This window comes from Brassica oleracea, chromosome C6, assembly GCF_000695525.1.
Source record: "Brassica oleracea var. oleracea cultivar TO1000 chromosome C6, BOL, whole genome shotgun sequence".
NCBI classification, from domain to species: domain Eukaryota; kingdom Viridiplantae; phylum Streptophyta; class Magnoliopsida; order Brassicales; family Brassicaceae; genus Brassica; species Brassica oleracea.
This window is the reverse complement of record NC_027753.1, coordinates 32,269,115-32,276,900: the sequence shown is the minus strand read 5'-3', so window position 1 is coordinate 32,276,900 and position 7,786 is coordinate 32,269,115. Positions and strand designations below refer to the sequence as shown.

Below are 7,786 nucleotides of genomic sequence, written 5' to 3'. Positions count from 1 at the left end.
CTATCTATTGTATAGAAGAACTCTATATATCACATAACTGAGCATTTCCTCGACTCCAGTTACTCCGTGCTTTTTGTGGTTTAAGAATTCACGAAAATTGAGAGAAAGAACATATACTGAAACTGCAGGACCAACCAAAAACAACATAACTTATTGAATGAAGAATATAATTATGATCAATCTAAAGAGAATTACTTTTAACAAATTATGAGTACTTACACTTGTCACACAGAAGCTCTGGAAACAACATCTGCTTGTAAGTGCATCATCTTCCATTACTTATTTGCATAGTGGACATTATAGCTCAGGCGGAAATTCTCCTACAAAGCGTGTTGTGGAAGGCAATCCCTTCATTTCCTTGTCAAAAGCATCCCTGAGTACATTGAAGACACAATAAGCAGTTAAGTTATACTCAGTATATGCGAGAAAGTACCAAATAACAACATTCACATACTGACTAAACACAACTTACTCTTTTGGTTTAAGAGCTGCAACTGCACCACTTGGCAATGAATAAGAGCCACCAACATGGACTTGGGGATACCAGTAGGTGGTTTAACTCTTTTAACATTGTAATTAGAGTCAGCATTTGTGGGGCAATGATGAATAAAATGTCCTGATACAGTGAATAAAAATTATCTTAGTACCTTTTATCTATTTACGAAAGTGTAAGAAAATTAAAGTAACTCTAAACAAAGCTGACATACCAGCGACATTAAAACGATGGCAAATATACCCCGGAGGTGGAGTTTTACTTTCCATTCCAGTCAAGTAAACAAACCAATCTCAGTATCTTAAAACTTGATGCAAATAAAACAAATAAAACAAAACAAAAGCTAATGAAAACATTGTAGAATATAATAATAAAGAATACGAAGATTACCAAAACTACGTTCACCCATCCTTCCATTCGTACCCTATATGTAACCTCTCCCGCCCCCAAAATTATCTTGACATTGCCTATTAGATCTAATAAGAATAAGAGGGTTGATAAATGTCTAAAAACATCAACATTTTCACGTCCACCATTTGTGAAAGATGGCTTACCTCTGCCAGACAAGTGTCGGGGTGTCAATCAAGGCCTGAAGTTAGCTTTCTTCATATACTTTCTCTTCTGCTGGTGCAAGAACATGACATGGATTATTATGCTGGGCACCTTGGACAACAGGGATGAAGTAAAAATCATTCCCGAACTCATATTCAATCTAGAATGTGAAAGTGGGTGAAAATTAGTACTTTTCTAGCTATAAAATGGGTGCACTCAACGCCAATATAAATGTTCACCGTAATCAACTTAAATATTTTTCTGCAAGCGGCAAAGCAACAGGAGAATTGCTGGTTTCAGCTTGAACATGTTCCACTTTATTCTCGATTCTAAGCCTGCAACGTTCAGATAATTGCATTATTTAACATGAAAATCCAGGTGTTTCTTCTAACCAATAGTCACACTTTCAACTTATGTTTAGTTAGACATATTTTTGTTGAGCTTACGATTAGCTAAATAAGAGAACAAAGCAGATGGAATCAAAAGACCTGTGAGAACGTACTCTTGTGCAGTGATAAGTCTGATGCGAGGCCGTCCTGGGCTCGATGAATTAGAACAGAAGTGTTCTTTGGTATTAACATCGATTCATCCAAGTACTCTGAAAATTCAAAACAAAGAAAATATAAAGGCCATGAGTGTAAACACGTTGGCACAACACAATAAGCACTCAAACCTGTTTCTTGATGAGGAGTAGCTCTAACCCAATAAAGCTCCCACCATTTGCAATTTATCTAGCCTCCCAGAAATGGTTCAACCGAAATTGTAGCTCAGATTCCGCTCTTCATGTTCTTGAAATAAACGGGCGGGAGACTTTCCGGTGGATTTAAAGGCCATAGCTGTGCTTTTCAGTGGATGTTTTGGATTTCGGGTGGTTTTAGGTTTAGACGAAGCGATTTATAGAAATATCAAAGTGAGGTGAAACGTTCGTTATCAAGGATGGATTAAAGAGCTCATTGATTGATCAGGAGGTGGTGGTGGTAACGACGATTACAGAACTGAGATGTCGAAGACGAAGTGGAAAAGACAGATTCATCTGAGATTGGATTTTCGGAATTGGGCTCGACTTGGTCCATGATAAATATTTAGGAGACCAAACAAAAGGCCCAGATTCTATTTTCATACGACAAATCTATCGTGACGTGGCAGCATACTCTTCTATCATTGGTTGATTTTCGGAGCTGGGGTGGATAGGTTCAATGGAGCCATATCCCCCTTTTACTTATTGTTTGATAAGATATCTTCACATACCTTCTCTTACTTCTAGCACGGCACCTCCAAAACAAAAATAGAAAGATTTACACGGTCACTTATATGCTTTTTTAATACACTTTTGCCACTTTAATAGAATAACACATTCTTATTTTGAATAACTTCTCTTTCATTTATATCTTTTTCAAAAGAATTGATTTGTTAAATATTTATCTGAATCTATACCATATTATAAATTTTATAGCCAATCGCAAAATATGGTTCGATGGCCCCAAAATTTTGTTGTTGTATCTTAAATGTAACTCACTCCGTTTCAAAATAGTACATGTTTTATATTTTTCACACGTATTAATAAAACATATTAATGCATGATATTTTGTGATTATCTATTTTCTATAATTTTAAACCAATAAGAATTTAGTAAATGCGATTAATTTTGTTGAAATTTTCAGTTAATTATTATTAGTTGATAAAATGTATTAAAAATACAAAAAAATACATCATTTTGAAACAATTTTTTTCATCTTTATGAAATGAAGGTTGTAATAAATTTTGTTGTTGAATATTTTAACATGTTACATTTAGAAAATTCTTAAATATCTGTGCATCAGTAAAAATCCACTTGTCTGATGGATTGTAAAGTTATTTATGCACGTAATAATATACAATCCCTAGTTAGCTATTGTCTCAATATGTTTTGCTCTTAAGTTCTTTGATTTTTTCGAGTTTGATTCTCGTCTGTTCATAACATAACATGCAGCATTGAGTGTAGCATTTATTTGATTAGAGACAGCATTGGGTGTAGCATTACCCATGAGTCACTCTCAAGCTTATTGAAGATTGACTTTTTGTTATTTCGTTCAGTTTCCTAGAAATTTCTTAGAGGTTGGCTTTTAAGTGATCTCAATTATTGAACATTTTTTTTCTTTTCAGTATTGTTCTGCCACCACTATTGCCTTTCGAATTTCTTTTTTTTAACGCGCAATAATTATACTATTACAACTATGAAACATATTACAGACGATTTTACAGCCGATAATTCTACCTGCCGTATGAGATTCACGCATGACTGCATCACCTGGTCGCCCTATGGGATCCACGCTCGACGGTACTCCTTGCGTCATGCTGCAGATCTCTTGTATATTTATTCTCCCTTAATTCGCCTTTTTCCAGGAATTGAAACCCAAAACTCTTGGTGTATAAGAATTAATGAACCCTTGTTCAAACCACTGGACCAAAGGGCTTCCGCACTATTCCTTCCGAATTCATTACATGTTTATTGTTCTCTTTCTTTCTTTCCTTTTTTATACCAATTCCTCTGGTCCTTTTTAACACAAACCAAACCAAACCTAAAAGAAAAAATCTTCTGAAATTAGATAAATCAATAATGAACTCCCATACGCTCATCAGATTCTCAAAATATACTTCATATATCATATCTGCTCATATTCGTCATTTTCCCTCTTGTACCATCTTCCTTGCGCTTTGGGTAAGCAAGAACTTGGGTGGTGTGAAGCTCCTTTTCAGTGTGGGAAAATAACCGCTGGTTTCCCCTTTTGGGGTTGAAATCGTTCTGAACACTGTGGTCTTCCACTGCTGGAGCTTCACTGCCGCAATAAAAGCAGTACCTATTTAATCATCTCAGACCAAGGATAATCTGTTCTCAAAGTAGGTCAATCATCTTAAACAGTTACACTTGCCAGAGCAGACCTGCTAGGACCTATTTGTTCTGCTAAATTTATTACCACAGCCTTACCTTCCGATATCTTTGAGCTTTTGCCAGCCTACAAGGATTTCACAGTTTATTACATATGTGATTCTATTCATTTTAGAAAACGTAGTTACACTATCCTCCTGATAAGGGTCTTTTATCAGTGACTCAAGACCTGAGTATGGTGAGTCTTACTGCAATAAGAGTTTCATAGTGAACGTTCCAAAGAGTTTCGTTGTTCCCGAACAGGTTGAAATTTCTCTATTTGATTTAGAAAGTATTATATTCAGAGGGTTCGAGGTGAAAGTGAAGATTGATGAGATAATTTGTCAAGAATGTTCGTCCTCTGGTGGAATATGCAGCTTCAATGGTACCGCTCAAGTTTGCTGCAAGACAAACTCATCACCCTCAGGAGTCATCTGCGAGCCAAAGCGTCAACGTAGTGGTAAGTTTCTCATACATCAACACTTCATATCTTCTTTTTCCTATTGATCTTCATGGAAATAAAACAGAGGATGACAACACGTTCAATCTCTTTTTTCCCTTGTTGTTTGTTTCTCAGCTGATGAGATTTACAGACTCTGCAGTACTCCATTTTTCTGTGGCAATCAGGGCGGTTTCTGGCCTTGTCAAGCTCTGTGAGAGGAAGGAAAGCATGTTGTCGCTACTAGATACAAGAGGAACGATAGGATACATTGCACCCCAAGTGTTTTCAAGAGTGTACGGTCGAGTCTCACACAAGTCAGATGTGTATAGCTACGGAATGTTGGTTCTTGAGATGATAGGAGCAAGGACCAAAATATCAACGGATGATACTAGATGGATGATACTTCATCTAGCACAAGCTCAATGTACTTTCCTGAATGGATATATAGGAATCTTGAGAAGGGAGACAATGGAAGGCTTCTTGAAAACGGTATCAACAGCGAAGAAGAAGAAGAAGAGATAGCAAAGAAGATGACAATGGTGGGTTTGTGGTGTATTCAGGCTTGGCCATCAAATCGCCCTCCAATGAATAGAGTAATAGAGATGATGGACGGAAACTTGAATACTCTTGAATTCCCTCCTACGCCTGCAGGTTTGCAAATTTCAGCAGCTCCTCTTCCGGACTCTTCTACTCTCTCAAATAAACATTTTCGCTTTTCTAAGAGTATGATCCATGAATGTAGCATAAACAAATAAATGTTCGTACAACCATATTTCTGATTCATGATTCTAAAACCCTGAAAAACTCTGATATTTGATCCGAAAGATCTGAATTTTCTGTTTTAATCTTGAATTAACCATAGAATCAGAATCGAACCGGAATAGAATGGGATCCGAAATTACTTTAGATATTAGTTAGTTTAGGCCTGGGTGTTCGGGTCCTCGGATCGGGTTCGGGCCGGTTTCTTTCGGGTCCGAGTCCTTCGGTTCGGACCGATTCTTCTCGGGTACGGGTCGATTCAGGTCTATCTATCTATACTATTATTTATGAAGTGATTTAGTTTATTTGTCATGATTTCCATGATTTTAGATAATTTTGATTATTTGTCATGTTTTAATTAGGTTTAAGCTGAGTCATTAATTTATTAATAGTTTTTAGTTGCGTCCATATCTATCTATATTATTATTTATGAAGTGATTTAACTTATTATCCCTAATTTTCATGATTTTAGGTAATTTTGTTTATTTGTCATGTTTTAATTAGGTTTAAGATGAGTCATTAATTTATCAATAGTTTTTAGTTGAATCCATAATTTATTAATTTAAATAATATAATTATTTTGATTTTGCTTATTTGTCATGTTTTCCATGATTTTAGTCAATTTTGCTTATTTGTCATGTTTTTATTAGATTTTAGCTTAGTCATTGATTTATTAATAATTTTTAGCTGAATCACTAATTTATTAATTTAAAATAATATCCGTAATGAATTTTATATATAATTAAAAACGAATTTTAATTTAATAATATTTAAATTTATATGTTATATTAAAATTTTTACTTTCTTATTTGTTATATTTTATTAGGTTTTAAGCTTTTATATAGGTCATTGATTTATTATTAGTTTTCAACTGAGTATTTATTAATTTTCACAAAACTCATAATGAATTTTATATATAAAAATAACGCATTTTATTTTAATAATATTAAATTTATATGTTATATTAAATAATTAATTATAAACTAATATAATAAAATTGTGAAAAATATATTTAAAAATTAAAAAAATTCTTATATATATTGTGTTGCTATATGAAAACAATATCTTTTATTATAAAGTTGAAAAACTAAGATATAAAATAGTTTATAATTAAAAATTAGTAAAGCAAAAATATTTATATAAAAATATTTTCTAAACTATTTCTAATATATGAGTGTTTTATAACTTTTAACACAATAATAAGTACATAGTTTGATGAACGTTTTTTTGACATATATAAATAATTTGATGTTTGATTTAACTATTTAAAATCATAAATAATAACTTAATTCGTGATTGAGTTCAAAACAAATTTTCTTGTTTTTACTTTAAACCAGTTTAATCCGTGAAACACTATAGTTTCGGTCGGTGACCACTAGAAGAATGAAAAAAATAAAAAATAAAATTTCATTTGAAGAATTGAAAAATAAAAAAAAATATGAATTTTTGTTCAATTTGTTCCTTATCAAAATTGCATAGAGAAATTTTTTCTTATAAATTCATTCCACCACGGGGAATTTAGAAGAAAAAAGTGGGATCTACGTTTCAATAATTTAACTAAAATTTCAACATAACTGATATAAATTTTGAGGAACAAATAATTCACCATAATATTTTTCCTTCAACATGTTCACCAATTAGAGTTTTATAATGCCGATTTTTAGATTAATAACACATAAAATAATAAGTATTCATAAGATGATTATGTCCGCATGTGCAGACAAAACACCTAGTAATTAAAATACCTATAAAGTACCCATAATTTTCAGGTCTATATCCGGTCTGGATCGGGTTCGTATTTATGATCTAAAAGGATATGACATATCCACACTCCATCCAATTTAGTTGATACTTGTCATATATATCTAAATTTTTACAAAATAGCTTAAATTAAACTATTAATAATTAAAATAAGACATTTTTAAACTCTAAATTTTATATTTTAAAGCTTAATATTACTTAAAAATGTTGCAAAATAATAACAAATATTGTATACAAAAGATATTTCAACTATATCATAAACTAATATATAAAATAGAACACAAAAAACTATAGTTTTGGATATGCGTATTTTTAAGTCGGGTACAAATCGGTTCTTATCGGATTGGATCTATTCGTATCGGTTATTTTTGGGTTCGGATCTATTCGGGTCGGTTCTTTCGGTTCCGGTTCTTTCGGGTAAAAGAAATTTGGACCAAAAAAGTATTTGTAAATTTTTTGTTCGGTTTCAGGTCGAATATTTCTGGTAGGTTCCGGTTCGGATTTTTTGGTCTACGTTAAAATGCCAAGGCCTAAGCCAGTTCCCAATAGCCCAAAGCGAACTAAACCGAAACTGAAATAACCTAACCGAATTTTTTTAATACTCAAACGGATCTTAAACCTTTAAAATTCAAAGAACCAAAGAACCGGAGAAAACAAATCAGGACCAAACCATGAGTACCCATGACTTTGAAATCGTCTTACAAAACAAAATTAAAAAGAAGGTTGGTCAAAGAACGTAAGTTCATCTAGTCAAACTCGTACAAAACCAAGACTTAGACAAAAACCATTCACCATTATCATTCCTACAGCTTCTTATTTTGGATTCATACTGATCTCCAACATAATGATCAATCTGAATCTTTTTTTTTTTTTT

The 7,786-nt window shown here is 32.8% G+C and overlaps 1 pseudogene; it reads left to right on the top strand.

Moving 5' to 3' along the window:
- The first annotated feature begins 4,115 nt into the window (after positions 1-4,115).
- Positions 4,116-7,786, top strand: part of LOC106300412 — a 7,683-nt pseudogene continuing 4,012 nt past the window's right edge.